The sequence below is a fragment of the Vulpes vulpes genome, chromosome 2 (assembly GCF_048418805.1).
Source record: "Vulpes vulpes isolate BD-2025 chromosome 2, VulVul3, whole genome shotgun sequence".
In the NCBI taxonomy this organism is placed as follows: domain Eukaryota; kingdom Metazoa; phylum Chordata; class Mammalia; order Carnivora; family Canidae; genus Vulpes; species Vulpes vulpes.
Window position 1 is genome coordinate 138864763 of NC_132781.1, and position 17449 is coordinate 138882211.

Here is a 17449-nt window from a genome sequence, read left to right on the forward strand (position 1 = left end):
AGACATCTGGCCAACTGGTCTAACCCTGTCTGACAATGGTCCAGGAATCAATGATTCATCTCCTCAAATATTTGCTTGCATTCAATCATAATACAGCTCAGTGGCATTAAGAATACGTTCTTTTCTCTGAAAATAAGACTTCAGAATTATGCTGCCGAGAAAGAAGAAGCTGGTTAAATGAATAGCCATAGGAAGAAAAACCAAACTTTGGGCATGAAATTACTATTGCTGTCATCCTTCCCTCATCATTACAAAACAGTATTACAGGATGCAGTAATTTTTTCCAATCCACTACCCAGTTCCCGAAGACTAAATCCCACAGCATGAACACGTAATACACTGGAAATTTTAATGGTTTTCCTTCATTGGAATATGTTTTGGACTTTGTCCTAAGGTAGTGAATGTATTACAATGATAGCTTCTAGTGTCATATTTTAGTGCCCCCTCAACGTTTAATTATGAACAATTTCAAACATACAGAAAAGTTGAATTTTACAGTGAACACCTAGATACCCACCATCTACATTCTAACAATAACATTTTACTCTACTTGCTTTATCACACATCCATCCATCTCTATCCATCATCAGTCCATCTAATTGGTTTTGATACATTTCAAAGTAAATTACAGACATCAGTATACTGCCCCCTAAATCATTCACTGTGCATATCACAAACTGGACTTCAATATGTTTTGTTTTTCTTTTTTTTTTAAGATTTTATTTATTTATTAATGAGAGACACGGAGAGAGAGGCAGAGACATAGGCAGAGGGAGAAGCGGGCTCCCGGCAGGGAGCCCGATGTGGGACTGGATCCCAGAATCCTGGGATCATGCCCTGAGCTGAAGGCAGATGCTCAACCACTGAGCCACCCAGGCATCCCTCAATATGTTTTTAGAGGTTAAATTTACATATAATGAAATATATAATCTTAAGCATATATGTGCCAAATTTTGTCTAATGCATACATCCATGTAACTCAAACCTTATCAAGGTAAATCTTACCCATTAAACATATTTGCTTTTAAAATATTCTATAGGACACACCAAAGGTCGCCATTTTTTTTTGCTGAAGATTGTGTTTAAATGCGGAAAGCTTGGGAGGTTAAGATTGATTGTTAGCACAGTAAGTGGATAAGAAAAGTATATTATATGTCAACGGTATACTCTTGAGTTGAAACAGAAACCACCTGAAGACATTTTAACAAGTGTGTTTTTGTCTTTAGACTTTAAGGCATCTGATATTTTCTAGCAGGCAGGGGAGGGTGGGGGTGGGGGGCAGGGGGAAGATTGTGAAATATTTTGTTGGAATTTCACTTTTCCCCCAAATAGAATAGCAGCTCTGATAATAAGATATTTTACCATGTCACCTAGGTGTACAAAACTATCTGCAGTGGGAAAGCTACTTGAGGTCTAAGCCACACAGTGTACTATTATCCCTGGGATTGTAACTAACCTTCATGTTGTCTGAGAAAAGCACTGTGTGATTCTGATCTTTCTGCTATGTGCAGAAGTTAAAGTACCTCTTTGGGGCCCCTGGGTGGCTCAGTCAGTTAAGCATTTGTCTTTAGCCCAGGTCATGATCCAACAGGGTCCTGAGATCTGGCTCCCTTGCTCAGTGGGGAATCTGCTTTTCCCTCTGCAACCCCCCTTCCTCCATGCTGGCTCTTGCTCTCTCTCTCTCAAATAAATAAAATCTTAAAAAAGAAAAAAAAAAAGAAAAAGAAAAAAGAAAGGAAGTACATCTTTGGAGGGAATGCAGTTAATTTTCATGGTTGAGCTAGTACAGAAGGGTTATCTGGAAAAGGCTTCTCCTATAATGTTAAGGGCTTTTTAACTCAGTCGCAGTGTTGTCTGTGGTCAGGTGAATTTTATTTTATATATATATATATATATATATATATATTATTTTTTTTAGCAAAACAAATTACAGAATATAGCCCTGACCTGAAACGGTACAAAGGATAAAAGACAAATCCTTTTAGCATTCAAAAAAATGTAACAAAATTTAGGGCTGGGATAGAGTAAGGAATTTCCAGAAGCAAATAATAGTAAAAAAGGAAAAGTAACTAATACTTGCCTGGTCTCAAAGACTGAAAAATTTGCCTTGAACCCAGAAAGGAAATACTATGAAAGGATTGAGGTAAGTGCCAATGATGGCTACAGTACAGAGGAAAAAACAAAAACAAAAACAAATGTAGGAGTCTACACTATTTGCGATTCTCCCCCCTAGGAAGCCAGATAACAGGAAATCATAAAGATCTGTTATTCAAAGACATACATGATCCACAAATGGAGGGGAAAGGACTTTACTACCACAGAGAACTCTTTGCTAATAAGAAAACAAAATGTGTCAACAGCATGAATAGCAACACTTTCCTTAAAGAGATCTACTTAAAGCAGTATCTGAAAACACTCCATTGCACACTCAACTTGATACCTATTAGAAACTAACAGGCAGTCAGTAAGTATTTTAAGTGAATTTATTCTAAAATCGGTAAAAATTGAGTGTTTCCAAAGGAATTATCACTTTGAAAAACTCAAACAACGTCATTCAATAAATATAAATCCAATGCTTATGCCAGGCACCAAGCAAAGATGAAAAGTGGTCCCTCATGCTCTTCACAAAGGGAAGGACAGCAACAGGCAACATACTGAGTGCCCGATCCATAATGCAGTACGTGCCATAGAAGCCTATGGGTAAAGCATCAGGTCCAAGAGGTGGAGGCCTCTCCCTCTACCATTTTTCCAGTGGAAAAGAAACTTAAGTGACTTTCAAGTATCTCTTACAAGCATGTTTTTAGGTGACTATATACACCAGCGTTAGCAAAAGGGTAATGGAAGATTTATGTCTGTGCTGCCATACACTCATGTCTTAAATTATAAGCCAAAACATCATTGGTGCAAATATTCCTGACTGCACAGTGAAAGGTTAACCAAAAGCCCAAAAACTAAACTGATAAAGATGAAGCTAACAGTAACTTCAAGGGGGATGCGGGAGAGGAAGCACAATGGGAAACTAAGATCCATTTGAGACAATACTGAGGATGATCCTAAATAAGCATCCTTCCTGAATATGGCAGGAACCCCGATTCTGCATATGACATGTAAGAAGCTCTGTACTGGTGCCAAGTTTCCCAGGACAGACTCTGGGAGACAACAGTAAACTCTAATGTTACAAATGGTTTATGAATACCATGTTTCAGTAATTCTTAACAATTCACTTGGCAGGTTATTAATAAGTAGCCCTGAGGCATATGTAAGTATGAACAACTATGAAGCAATAAGAACTGAAAAAAGAAGCTGTACTTCTCACAAAGAAGGGTGGAGTGGGAGCCATACTTGGAGAGTCACTGCATTAGGGAGCCCAGGAGAGGAAACTTAACTCTTCAGGAGCTAGAAGGGGTAAGAAAAAACTCAACACTGAAACATTAAACTGAGGTAAAAATAAACTTGCCAAGTAAGGTATTTCAAACCTTCTATTTGATGTGTGTAAGATCCATGAAATTATGCCAGGAAATTATAATTTCAAGCAGCAAGAAAGCTACATGCAGGGTTCATTCATTAGCAAACTTAAAATATGCATCAATTCTTTGCTTTTTTCCAATGCATTCTTCATTTTCAAAAGCTCTGAAAGGGAGAAAGGAGAATATTCTCTAACAGCCAGCCTCTATTTGTAAAATGTTTGCCTCATTTAGCCTTGTATATATCACACAATTATATACAGTTATCTATAGTTAAATATGCTTTTACATATTTAATCAGCAAGCACTCTTTTGAAATGGACACAGTAAAATTTAACAATATGTACCTTTTTTCCTAATCATATTTCAAAAGCTTACTTATTAAATAGATAAACCAAAGGGAAAATATTCATTCTTTTACACTCCTAAAATTGTGAAAGTCTCCTTCTAACCATTGTGGCTAAGAGTTAGCATTCACTATTTCCTGACTATTCTGTTTCAATTTTCTAAATTGTACACAGGAAAAAACTATCCACACTCAATGGTAAATGAAAGAATGCCAAATATTTGAAGAGCAGCTGAACTGATAGTTTACTACCCCAAAGTAACTCTTTGAAATAGAGTGCTGTCCCATTGTGGTTCCCATCCGTGGTGCCTAATGATTTTCCATTCACTTTTCAGCCTTGTGACTATCACACCTACTTTTCAATATCCGACCACAAAGCGGAACACTTCCAATTTAAACCAGTAATAGTCATTACCCTCCTTAGGAATTCCTAATAATTTCTCAAACTGTATAGATATTAGAGTATCAAGGTGAGTTGTATTTTAAAGGATGCAAAGTGACTTCTCACTTCATTAAAAAAATTACTTCCCATAATTTTTGTAATAATTGATAGACGGACTTAAACTCACGAGTAGAGACAGACTGTTGTAAATGCATTTTAGGAACACACAACAATTTGTTATTCTCTTGCCAAAACATACTGTAGAGTTGTTGTGTTTCCCTATTCACTATAGAATAATAAACTTTTACACACAATGCTATGTTTTTATTTCCTCTTGATTCTTGGCCAATTCACTAAGGGAAAAGTCATTTTGTTGACAAATCAGAAAAAGTCCACACAGAGTATGCTGGAACACTTCCTAATTAATAACTTAAAAATAATCATGGAGTACAGAAATAATGAAGGGTTTGTGAAAACAGCAAAAGCAGGACAGAGGCATTAAGCAGTAGGTCAGGACAGCATGTATCCTGGGAAACCAGGAGTTCATAAAATCACCAGTTTGTTTTTTTTTTTTTCTTTACGACCCATGGAATACAAAATTAGAAAAAAACAGGAAATGCAAGCCAGCTTTTTGTAAAGAAAGAAACCCAAAGAACAAAAAACAATCACCAAAAAACCAAACTTGAAAAATCACAAATCACCCAACATTTGGACAATCAGCTCTAGCAAATGCCAGTAACCAAACGTTAGGAACATGTCATACATGGACACAAGTATCTTATAACCTCATAGGGGGAGCTACAAAGCAAGATGTCATTCCAGGAAATGCAAATTATATATATGGTGAGAAATTAAAGAGAACCACTGTGGAAGAGAAATTTAAAAGCAATTGGTAATGTGCCTCACAATCCGTCGTTTGAAGTCACCATAGAACACAGAAAGGCATAATACTCACGGGGAAAAAAAATAAATAAAAACGTCTCATCTACAAAATCACAACTGAGAAGAAGCACGATATTCACTACGTGTAGATACCCAAAGGTCACGGATACACACACACAAGGGAAAAGGGGGGGGGGGGCGCGGTGGTGGTTTATAATACTGAGATCAAATTTCAGCCGTCAGAGAAAAACTTTCTGGAGGAAAAGATCATATTATAGTGCTACCTCCTGCCAGCACCATCAGAAGTTCAAAGTCAATTAAAACTCTGGGAGCAAAAAACCGGAAACCCCTGCACTCCCATCTGAAGCAGGGGTCTAGATCCCGGTGCGACCTAGAAAGGCCGGAACCTGGAGGTTCCCAGCACAACATGGCTCCCAGCACCAAAGGTGATCAGCACCTGTATTAACGCTAATCCCCTACACCTACATTCTGCTTCACAGTCCGGGAAGTGCCTTCACGTCCACTCCTCACCCCCTTTGGTGGCAGAATCGCAGTCCTCCGCTTTCACACGGCTTGCAGCTTGTCAAGTCTCTGCACACACCCTGCCGTTTTACAGAAGGGACGCAAGATTCTCATCTGCTCTCTCCTAAGATCCCGCCCGCGGTAGGCGAGGGGCCCGGGCCACTGTGGGGCTCGACCGAGTCACTAACACGCACAAGACACTTGCAACCTCGGAAAGTTCAAAGTACAGCACTCCGGGGGGAGCAGCCCCATTCGGACGGCTCCGCGAGCGGAACTGCACCGGCTCGGCCAACCCTCTCCGAGAGCCTCGCTCTGCCTCCTCCCAGGCAGGGACACCGAGGCACCAGGTAGGAACCGAAGCCCGGCTAGAGGCACTCGAGGGTGCCGCTGCGACGGACGCCGCATCCCCACCGCCCTGCCGCTGCCGCTGCCCCCTCCCCATTCCCCACCCGGCTTTCCGGAACCGCTCGGCAACCGCCTCGTCCCGGGGCCCTTCCCCGTTCTTGACATCGGGCCTCCCGAGTAAGAGGATCCGCTCGCTCTGGCCCCGCTCCTGGCCCCTCTCCCCGCGGGGCCCCTCCACCCCAAGGCATTTCTGCGTCTCCCGGGGAAGGTCCGACTCCCGTCCGTGCCGCCCCAACCTTAAACTCCACAAAAGAAACCCCTCCCAAAGCCGCCCTCGGTTACCCCTTCCGTCCAGGACGCTCCTGAGGAGCGCCCCTAAGATCAGGAGCCCCCCAAGAGCTACCTGCCTCTCACCTGGGCCCCTTCAGCCGCGGCCTCCTCGGAAGGTCCGCCTCCGGCCACGAGCCCCCTGGAGGGGGAACACCCTCTTCCAGGTGCCTCCTCAGGCGCCCTCGGCGCGGCCTCAGTGGAGGACCTCGGGCTGTTTCCTGGGCTCTGCCCAACGCCACTCCCTCCCGGGCCCGCACAGAACCTGCCCTGGCCCCCGTCGGGTCTCCCCAGCGCAGACTCGGGCGGCTGTTCCCCTCCCTCACCGACGTCCCCAGCCCTCGGATTGCCCCCCGCTCCGCGTCCCCACTGGTTTCCCAGAGCAGCGCGGCCGGGCTGTGGCACTGACTTCTCCAGCTCCCGGGCCCACCCGAGGGAGGGGGCGGCGGCGGCAGCGGCGCGACTCCTTTGTGACAGGTCCGAGAGAGCGGTAAAGATGGACGCGAGGCCACGGCGCTGCCATTACGCGCTGGGCCCACCCCCGCTTCGCACCGCCCCTGCCCTCCCTCGGTCCCCTAGGAAACGCCCCTTCCTCGGTGGCAAGCCCTCTCCCTGGAAGCCAATCGTCTCTCAGGAACGGTGCCACGTGACCACACGCTCCGGCCCGCCCCCCAAGCGCGAACTGGCCAATCCTCTTGCTGAAGTGGGAATGGCCCAATCAAGTCTCTCCGTCTAGCCTTCGGGACACCGGATTTCCATCTGTCCCCTGGGAAGAAAGAGAGGTGCGGATTGGGTTACGCCGCCGGAAGCGGGGCGGAACTTTGTTGTGGCGGTGAGGAAGAGGAAGCCCTGAAGGGTCAAAAGGAATACAAAAGCAAAGGCTGTTTTCTTTCTTTTCTTTTTTCCTTCTTTCTTTTTCACCCCCCCCCCCCCCCCAAAGAACGAGTGGCCTTAGCGGTGGCGGTTTGGGGTGGGCGCCGCCGAGGTGAGGGGGTCTCGCCTCCCGCACGCTGGTAGGTGAGTGCGGCCTGGGCCTTGGTCTGGCGGAGAGACCCGGGCTCCAGCTTCTTCCCTGAGGACACGGGGGGCTGCGACTGGTGTGAGGTATAGGGCCAGGCCCGCCCTCAGTCTGCGCCCTCGCCCAGTGTTCTGAGTCACTGGGGTCAGGGGCTTGCTGGGGCCCAGCCAGGGGGCAGCCGAGGGAGCCTGCGGTAGGGCATCCCAGCGGGATGTGGGGAAGCATCCCGACCCCTTCCAGCGGTCTCGGGACTTCGGGCCTCTTCCTGGCTCTCTTCCACCGTTTCTGCTAAGTGGGGCCACCCCCCAGGCTCCAGGTGCGCGCCGGGCTCCTCAGGAAATGTGGGAGTCCCTGGTTGGAAATGGTTGAATCCCAGAACGCAAGTGTAGGATGGGAAACGCATTTATTATGTACCATGTACCGTTTGCTGTGCTCAGTGCAATTTCTTCTAATAGATAACAAACCAGCGTGCTCGTTTTGGAAAAAAAAACAAAAACAAAACCCCAAAAAACAAAACCCAAAACCAACCCCCCCCCCCAAAAAAAAAAACAAAATAAACAGCTTAGGAAACTAAGACCATGGGTGGAATGATCTTGTTTGAAAGTTGCCCACGTGAATGTCTGTGCACACAGGTGTGAAGGTGGAGACCTACTAAGAGCAGTGGTTCTTAGCCTAGTAGAAAATACGATCTTCTGACGTCCACTTAAATACAGATTCTCTGACCCTACCCCCAGATAATCTGACTGAGTAGGTCTGGAGTTGGGACCCAGGGAAGCCAGCGCGTTTGCGCCTGGTGGTCAGAAATCCCAATGACCTGTTGTGTATCAGCTGTGAGGTAAGAGTTGTTCATCTTCAGCTGTTTGGCTTATTGATGAGTTAACAGGGACCCCATAAAATGGTTTGGAGGGCACTGCTTCTGAAGTCCTTGAAAGGAATTAGTGTTTATACTCCTTTTTGATACAAGGAATTGAGCTGAGATAAAGGCAGCTTTCACAGTCAACTAGAGCATGAGAGGAGCTGTTAGCAATTTCTAGGAGTCTGAAAGCAGAGGCTGGCCACTTATTTTTCTCAGCTGACATGTTGGTGCCTTAATCCCTTACAACCAGGAAGAACAACGTCAAGACCATTTACGTGGTTAGCAGCCTTTCCTTTCACCTTCTAAGAGTCTTGATGTTTGGTTAGAGTTAAGCTGCTACCTCATACTGAAAACTGCATTGCTGGTGAGTGAGGTTATTGAAGTGTGTGGTTCCACCAGAGGCTCAATCATACTGTAATTATACCTTTGCGGCAGCTGAATCAAATAGCTTCATTGTGCTCCCTCTTGATCACTTTTTGAAAATTCTTTGTCTTCAATTCTTAAATATGGTCAGTTTCATTCCTTATTGTGGGATGTGTTTTAAAGACAGTTCTTTGTTTTTGGTTTTCTGCATTTTCATGATATATCCAACTGTGAATGTGTTTTTGTTGTATTTGGTGTTTATCAGACTTTCAATTTGTGGATTAGTGTCTTTCATTACTTGTGTAAAATTCTTGAATTTATGATCGTATATTGCATAAGCCCCATTGTTTGTTGCCTTTGCTAATTAAACACAGACCTTTCACTCTAATGTATGTCTCTTACTCTCTTTTTATTTTTCCATACTACATCCTGCATGATTTCTTCTTCATTCTCATGTTATTTCTAATCTGTTACGATACCCTTGCACTGAAAACTTAAATTCAGGTGTTGCTTTTTTTTGGTTCCTGAGGTTCTGTTTGGCCCTTTTTCAAATATGCCATGCCATTCATTGCTTTACAGTTTCTTATTCTCTGCTGTTAATTTTGAAGCTCAGTTTTTATTTCTTTAAACACAGTAAGCATTTTTTTTATGATGTATGTGTGTTAATCCCACTGTGTGAATTCCCTTTTGGTTTGTTTATTTATTTACTTTAAATATTTATTTATTCATGAGAGAGACAGAGAGAGGCAGAGACATAGGCATAGGGAGAAGTGGGCCCCTTATAGGGAACCTGATGCGGGACTCGATCCCAGGACCCCAGGATCACAACCTGAGCCGAAGGCAGATGCTCAACCGCTGAGCCACCCAGGTGTCCCCTTTTGGGCTTATTTCTTTTGCTCATTATTCCTGCAGTTTTTCTTTCCACTTCACCTTTACCTTGAGTTCTTTGGGGGGTATGAGGTTCAGATGGAGCAGGTGGTTGTCAGACTATAATCTGTGGATTCCTGGTTTTGACTTTTGTTTCTATTACTTCGTAAGGTTATCAGAACAGCAGTTTTCATGGTCATAGAAATCCTCAGTAGAAAAACCAGTTTGAATATTGGGCTTAATTTCTGGTATCACCTTTTCTTGGGTTTTGGCCAAATTTTTTACTATCTTGTTAGCTTTTCTGTTTAAGAATTATTTTATTTTTTTAGATTTTAATTTATTTATTCATGAGAGACTGGGGGGGGGGGCAGAGACACAGGCAGAGGGAGAAGAGGCTCCCTGCAGGGAGCCCGATGTGGGATCTGGGTGGGACTCGATCCCGGGTCTCCAAGATCATGCCCTGGGCGGAAGGCGGCACTAAACCGCTGAGCCACCCGGGCTGCCCTGAGAATTGTTTTAAAAATTTCTTCCATTGTTTTTGTTCTATCATAGAGGTAGAAGATTGGTCTCAACTTCCTAGGCCACTATTTCTGGAAATGAATGCCTGCTTGCTTTTTTTCTTTTCTCTTTTAATTTGTCTTTTAAAAAAATTTTTTTTTTCTTTTTTAGAAGGGAGGTAGGGAGTAGCCAAGGGGGAGAGAGAGAATCTTAAGCAGGCTCCATCCTATAACCCTGAGATCACCACCTGAGCCAAAATCAAGTCAGATGTTTTTTTGTTTGTTTTTAAAGATTTATTTATTTGACACATTGAGAGAGAGAGGGAGAGTGAGCACAAGCAGGGGGAGCAGCAGGGAAAGGGAGAAGCAGGCTTCCTGCTGAGCAGGGAGCCCAACATGGGGCTTGATCCCAGGACCCTGGCATCATGACCTAGGCAGAAGGGAGATGCCCAGCTGACTGAGCCACCCAGGCACCCCAAGAGTTGGATGCTTAACCGACTGAGCCACCCAGTTGCCCTAGCCCCCTTTCATTTTTATTTTGGAATGCAAATTTGTGATTTCAGGGAATTTTGAGTTAAAGATCATTTTTCTCTGTATACCTAAAAATTCCACACTGTTCCCTCTTCAGTGTCACAGCCACTGTCAGTGGTAAGCTTCCCTAATGCTTTTTTCTAGTCTTCCTTTTGTGAACCCCTCAGTGCTTTGCTTCTTTATTATAGCATTTAACTTCCTTCTTCTTTTCCTAAAATTGCTTATGTGCCAACCTTATCTCTTTTCCTGAAGGCAAGTTCCTCATTTGCTAAAAAGTGGAGTGCCAGTTGAGCACCTAGCACTCTGCCTTGTACATAATAGATCCCCTGTAAAATTTACTTCCACAATACAACTGAATGAGTTAGTTGGCCTCGTGTGGTTTGTGTACTGCAAACCCTTTTTTTCCCCTTAAGTTTGGTCTTAGGAGTTACACAAAACCTAGTGGGATGAAGGTGTGGGGGGAGTATAATTTAGTGTGTGGGCTAGGTTCCAAAGCCAGCCCAGATGGTGAAACTGTATAATCAAAGCTGCCTTCGAAAATCTTCTAGGGAGGCATCATATTGGATGTAGGTATATCGGCACAGCAAAATTCCAACATGCCCAGGTTTTCTTCCAGCTTTGAAACAGATGCTGTTTTTCTTCCTTTGAGCCTCAGGTGAAGCAGCTGGTTTGCGTTTAGGAGTCATAATGGTTTTTTTTTTTTTAATATGACTAATATTAGAATCATACATAGTGAGGGAAATGCTTCTACAATGAGAGGCACACATGAATTGGAGAACTGAGGATCAGGCAAGGGGATCAGTATTTTAAGTTCTCATTTTCTTCCAGTGCATAAAGATGAATTCAGGGTACAAGCACAAACGATAAGACTGTTCTTGTGCTCTGGAAAGCTAAATGTATATATAGGTTTGCTTTAAAAATTTTTTTAAAAAGATTTATTTATTTATGATAGACACACACAGGGAGAGAGAGAGAGAGAGAGAGGGAGGGAGGGAAGGAAGGAAGGAGGGAGAGAGAGAAGCAGGCTCCATGCCAGGAGCCCGATGCGGGACTCGATCCCGGGACTCCAGGATCATGCCCTGGGCCAAAGGCAGGTGCCAAACCGCTGAGCCACCCAGGGATCCCCCCCCAAATTTTTCTTATTGCATGTGTTTTTTTAGATTGCCTGGACAACCAGAAGATTACTACAAATTGCTCTTTATGATAAACATTTTAAATATGAATGAAATTGCTTATGCTGTCTGCTGGTGTTTAGATTCTTTTAGTCTGGGATCCCTGGGTGGCGCAGCGGTTTGGCGCCTGCCTTTGGCCCAGGGCGCGATCCTGGAGACCCGGGATCGAATCCCACGTCAGGCTCCCGGTGCATGGAGCCTGCTTCTCCCTCTGCCTATGTCTCTGCCTCTCTCTCTCTCACTGTGTGCCTATCATAAAAAATAAAAAAATAGATTCTTTTAGTCTCCTTTGCTAGTGGAGTGTGCTAAATAAGCCTGAGTGTTAGATTGAGGATTACTTTGTCTAGTAATAAGTACTAGTAGTAGTCTTTGTTAGTAGTTGTCATGCCCTGAAGTTTTAAAATCTATAGAGAAAGTCCTCTTGATTTGCATTCCCATGGCTTGGTACAAGTGACTTCTGGCCAGAAAGCTACCTATCTGGAATATAGTAGAGTTTGCCAGATGGCAGATTCCTCTTAATTGCCATCCTGCATTTTGAAGTCCCATGTGATTTAAATATCAGGGTAAAAATGTTGGAAGAGCAGTACTTAAGTATATTTACTGACAAAAGGAAAGTGGATTGGCCTGTTGTTTTGCTACCCAAAGAGAAGGCTTAGAACACCATAACACAGAAATCCGATTCCCCTTGGTGTATTTTTATACTGCAGTCTATCTAACGCTAGAATTAGGAGGGGGTAGCGGCTAGGAGGGGGTAGCGGCCGGTGATGTAAACACTTAAGTAGTCTGCCATCACAGAATTCAATTGCATGGGAAACCAGATTATCATTAACTTGTATCATGGCACTAGCTAAATGGAATAATTTTTCAAGTCTGCAATAGCAATTAGTTTGGGGGTAGCAATTTAAGTTTTCTATTTTATATGGCATGCGGTGTAAGACACTGAGCCCATTTTGTCCCACCAACCTGGAAATTAAATACCACAGTCTCCAGTACAAACACAGGAGTGCAGTGTTTAACAGTTACTTTGGCTTGAAATATAAGAACTTTGTTTTTTTGGCTGTTAAGCAAATTTGAAAACTATGTTCTTTATTTGTGTCGGTTTGAAACTTTTAAGTTTGGACAAAATGATCTTGGTATGGTTTTGGTTTTCCATGAATTCCCTAATTGAGGAACTTAAATAATCCTTTTTAAAATAGTGTAATGTTTAGTTTGATAATTAAACTTGAATCACCTTGGAAATAAAAAAGCTGTGTGAGTAAATGAAAATTGACAGCGTGTATTCTTTTTACAATTAAGCACACTGAACAAAATTAATATTCCCAACATAAATCCTCTTCATTTCTACATGACTCTTTATGGTCCCATCCCAGACCCCTGGACTTTGTGTTTTGTTTTTAATTTTTCTAGCAAATGAAGGGGGTAAATTAGAGACTTGTGAAAATTTAGGTGGGTAGTAGGAATTAGAAATAAAGTTTAATTTTCAGTTTTTTCCCCACTTCCAGAAGGAGGTAAATGAGCTGCAGGTACTCATCACCTCTCTTTTGGAGAATAAACAACCAATGAAAATTAAGCTCTTGAAAGAAAAATGCTTTGTGTGGGCAACACTTATTCCTCAGTGTAACAGAGCATTTTTTAGTCAGTTGAAATTAAAGGAAAGTAGTGAGTTATTCTTGAGGAAGACATCAATTATATAATATAGGAAAGTGATTTAATTTTTGGTCCTGTGTTTCCAACTGCACAGTTTTTGTCGTGTTTAAATAGAATTCCCTACGGAACATAGAAGCTTGAGCAAATACGTAATGTCTACCATTTTCTGTAACTTTACATTGGATAATACCTCATAATATTCATGTGAGATCATTCTTCCCTGCTTCAATTCTTCAAATCCTTTTCATGGTTGTTTATTCAATAAGCATTTATTATCTGCCTAATATATGCCAGACACTGTGCTAATAAGCACTGTGGATACAAAGGGCCGTTGGAACAGTTGGAACAAATGATAAAACACAATGGGTAAGTGCTGCAATCAAGTTACAGATTGCTCCAGTAGGGGTGAGAGTAGAAACAGGGAGGCTAATGGCAGGCTATTCTAGTAGTCCTTGCTAGATAAGGTGCCTGGAAAGAGATTAGAAAGGAAAGGATTCTTTTCTTTTTTAAAGATTTTTATATCTATTTATTTATGAGAGAGGCAGAGACATAGGCAGAGGGAGAAGCAGCCTCCCTGTAGGGAACGCATGCAGGACTCATCCCTGAAACCCGGGATCACACCTGAGGCCGAGGCAGACGTTCAACCATTGAGCTACCCAGGTGTCCCGAAAAGGATTCTTTTCTTTGAAAAAAAAGAGGATGGATTAAAAAGAAATAAACCTTATGAAGTACTAATACCAGAACTTGGTGACTGGTGAAATGTAGGAAATTGAAGGAGAAGAAGTTTAGGTTCACATCTGGGTTTTCAGCCAGGAAACAGGATTGACCCATATTTATGCACTCCATTGTCTCTTACCTGTACTATTCACTTTGGTAATTCATGATATATACACTATTATCTGGTATTAATTAGTTTAAGAGTACTCATTCTTTTAAAGTTTATTTCCTTTATGTACCCCATGTAATCTGGCACAGTGCTGGATATAGAGTTTAGCATTCAGCACAATGTCCAGTTTATTTAAATTGAACTTCTAATAAAACAGTAAAATAGAAAACCATGCTAATGGGAAAATACAAAATTTCCCAATTATATATACACATGTAAATCTTCCCTACTTTCTCTGATATAATTCTTTGGTTTATATATATCTAATCTCTCTATGTTTGTATCCCTGATCTGGTTCCCCTCCATTCCTTGAGTGCAGACTGTATTTCACTCACTCTTGTAACCAGTCCAGGGCTTAGCTTAGTGGTTTGTAGTAATGGCAAACCTTTTGAAGCATTTTATAAGCATGTGTCAAACACTGTGCTGAGTGCTTTGCATGAATTACCTTGTTTATCCTCACAAAAGCTCTCTATTGTGCAGGACTGTTTTAATCCTCACTGGTGAGAGCAACCTGTAGATGGGGGAAACAAGACTCTGAGGACTTAAATGACTTGCGCAGGGCATATGACTTGCATTTGGCCGAACTGAGGTCGCTTGATTTCAGACACAGTGTAAAGTCTATCATTACTTGTGCAGCCTTGTATAAGGAGACCAGCACAGAAGGTACTTGTTATATAGTGGGGGGGATTAGATTAGGTTAAGTGAAAGGTGTGTGAAATGAAACTTGCTTCTTGGCAGTGTGTATTGTCAGCGATGTTTTGAATCCTGAAAAAAACTATTTCTGGAGAAGGAATATCCTGAACATTATCCAGAATACTCAGGAGTATGCCACTTGTTCATGAACATTTCTGTCCCTGTCTTTGACTTCTCCTAACATAGAAAGGTGACCAGATAGCTAGAAGTGCCACTGGTGGCATAGAAGGCAAGGAGGGAATGATGGTTGAAGAGCCCAGGAATGAGGACCTATGGAAGATGTGCAAAGTGTAGAAAGAGAGGATGGAGCCAGCTATATTCTAGTCTTGTCCCTTTTAAACACAGAAACTCTTTATAATTAGGTCTGGCCATCTAGCTTGTTTTATCTATTTTGAGATCGAGGGACTATCAGGATTATAATACTAGCTTTAAAAAGTAGATTTTTACAAGTGTTCACTAATTTTAACTCTGTTTTTAGGAAACCAGCCCTTCGAAAGCAGTACTTTCTCTCAAATTCTGAAGCCATTGTCTTTCAATTTCCTTTTTTTTTTTTTTTAAAAAAAAGATTTTATTTATTTATTCATGAGGGACACAGAGACATAGGCAGAGGGAGAAGCAGGCTCCATGCAGGGAACCTGATGCGGGACTGGATCCTTGGACTCCAGGATCATGCCCTGGGCCCAAGGCAGGCACTAAACCACTGAGCCACCCAGAAATCCCCATCGATTTCCCTTTTTTTTTTTTTTTTTTTATGATAGTCACAGAGAGAGAGAGAGAGGCAAAAAGACACAGAGGGAGAAGCAGGCTCCAAGCACCGGGAGCCCGACGTGGGATTCGATCCCGGGTCTCCAGGATCGCGCCCTGGGCCAAAGGCAGGCGCCAAACCGCGGCGCCACCCAGGGATCCCTCGATTTCCTTTTTTAATGTGCTTCTTTATTTTCATTTTTGGTAACCATCTCTGATTCCTGCCCTTGTCCCTGTGGTGTGAAAGATGGTTAGTAGCACAGACTCAATCCTTTGGGTAGAAATTGAATTCTAACATTTCAGAGAAAAAGATTGATGAGAAAGAAAGTAAGAATTTCTTGGAATCCCTTAAATTTGTCTTTTTCCAAAATTGATAAGTGTTAGGAAGATTGTTATATCTCTAGAGTTTATATTTCAAATTCAAAGCCTTTTACACATATATCTTGAAGGCTTTGTCCCTTGAGTTTCAGAGATCTTTGTTAAAGTTAAGTGAAGGTAGGTTCTTTTCCAAAAATTCAATAGGCCATGAAAATTAATGATTTTACTTTCTTCATTTTGAATTACAAGAGTAGATCATACAGTCCGAATTCTTATTTAGATAGAAGCATGAGAGATTCTAGGTTTTTAAAATTTTGGCCTATTGGAACATTTTTCAAAATTAACATATTTCATTTTTTAAAATGTACAATGAGAATGAAGAGATGCATTTAATAGGAATGCCAGGGCATTGTCATATCCTAATATTTCCCAGTTTTAAATCCTACGCAATCTGATAAATTCACTGCTTTGAGACACTATTATTTTCTCCATTTCATAAGATTAAAAGAACTAGGGATTGTTTGGCCCAGAAAAGTGATGGATTAGGAGGAACGTGGGAGTTGTCCTCAAACAGTTGAAGCATTGCCGTGTTGAAAAAGGACTTGGAAAAAAAAAAAAAAAGAAAAAGAAAAAGGACTTGGCTCCTTTTTTGTCCAGTGGATTGATTTTTTTTTTTTTTTTTTTTTTTTTAGTGGATTGAATTTATGTGTGGAACTTATAGGGAGATGAATTTCAGTGCGGTTTAAGGAAAAACCATCCTACTGGTCAGATCTACTTAGGGAGTCAGTTGCCTGGGAGTGAATGCATTGGTCCCTGTTAAAGTTTTAGAATATGGGTTGGATGAAAATTTCTGGTATGTGTGGTAGATTTGTATGTTGGACGGAGAATCATTTTAGATGGGACACAAGCTGACCCACTCTGGATTATTTCCCAGGAATAAGGGTGAGGGGAAGAAACCAGATAGCCAATTTAGGGTAACAGAGGAGAGCTGCAGCCAAGCTAACAGAGAAGAAAGGGGGACATCGAGGGTCCAGTATGTCTCTCCCACTCATAAGAGCCCTAGTTTAAGACATTTAAAAATATGTTGGCTCTTGTTTCATAAGAGGTTATTCTGCAGAAGTTGAGGAATTTTTGGCATGGCTAGCAGAGATGGAATAATTCTGTTTCTATAACAGGGCTCTGTCTGGAGACATTGAATGAGGCTAAATCACAAGTGTTCAGCTTGTGGGCTTTAGGTGGGAACAATAGCTTCTGTCAATGGATTTAGTTTTCTTTCTAGTAAATTTCAAAATTCTCTCTTAAGGTTGTTAACACTGAACTAAACTGCTGCAGTGAAATTTAGGCTGAAACTATTTTCTTGTTCAGAATGTATAGATTTGCTTTCTCAGCTTCCATTTTCATCTTTAGTAAAATGTTTACATGAACATTTTCAGCCTGGAATTTGGTGTAGGAAGAAAGCTGAAGTTGACATGTCCTTCTTTTCAACCAGGATCCCAGGTTTCTGAGGAAGGAGATGGTGAAGTGGATAAGAGTATGACACTTTTACATCAGACCTGGATTTTATTCTCAGCTCTACCATTCACCACCTT

General features: G+C 42.2%; 2 protein-coding genes across 7 annotated transcripts in view; one reads left to right on the plus strand and one right to left on the minus strand.

Annotated features, from left to right (window-relative positions):
* The window catches only part of RSPRY1 (ring finger and SPRY domain containing 1), a 45999-nt gene extending 39124 nt beyond the window's left edge, over positions 1-6875 (minus strand). Inside the window, exons 1-2 of one of the 6 annotated variants that reach the window (XM_072750170.1) lie at positions 6678-6818; positions 3477-3630 (exon numbers count right to left, since the gene is read on the minus strand). The gene's annotated coding sequence lies outside the window, so the exon portion shown is untranslated. Of the gene's footprint in view, positions 1-3476; positions 3631-5560; positions 5690-6355 lie in introns of those variants that run through there. The other 5 variants (XM_072750166.1, XM_072750168.1, XM_072750169.1 and 2 more) reach the window with 5 other exon arrangements.
* A 161-nt stretch (positions 6876-7036) lies between these two features.
* The window catches only part of PSME3IP1 (proteasome activator subunit 3 interacting protein 1), a 33956-nt gene continuing 23543 nt past the window's right edge, over positions 7037-17449 (plus strand). Inside the window, exon 1 of the mRNA XM_026011795.2 lies at positions 7037-7285. The gene's annotated coding sequence lies outside the window, so the exon portion shown is untranslated. The remainder of the gene's footprint in view (positions 7286-17449) is intronic.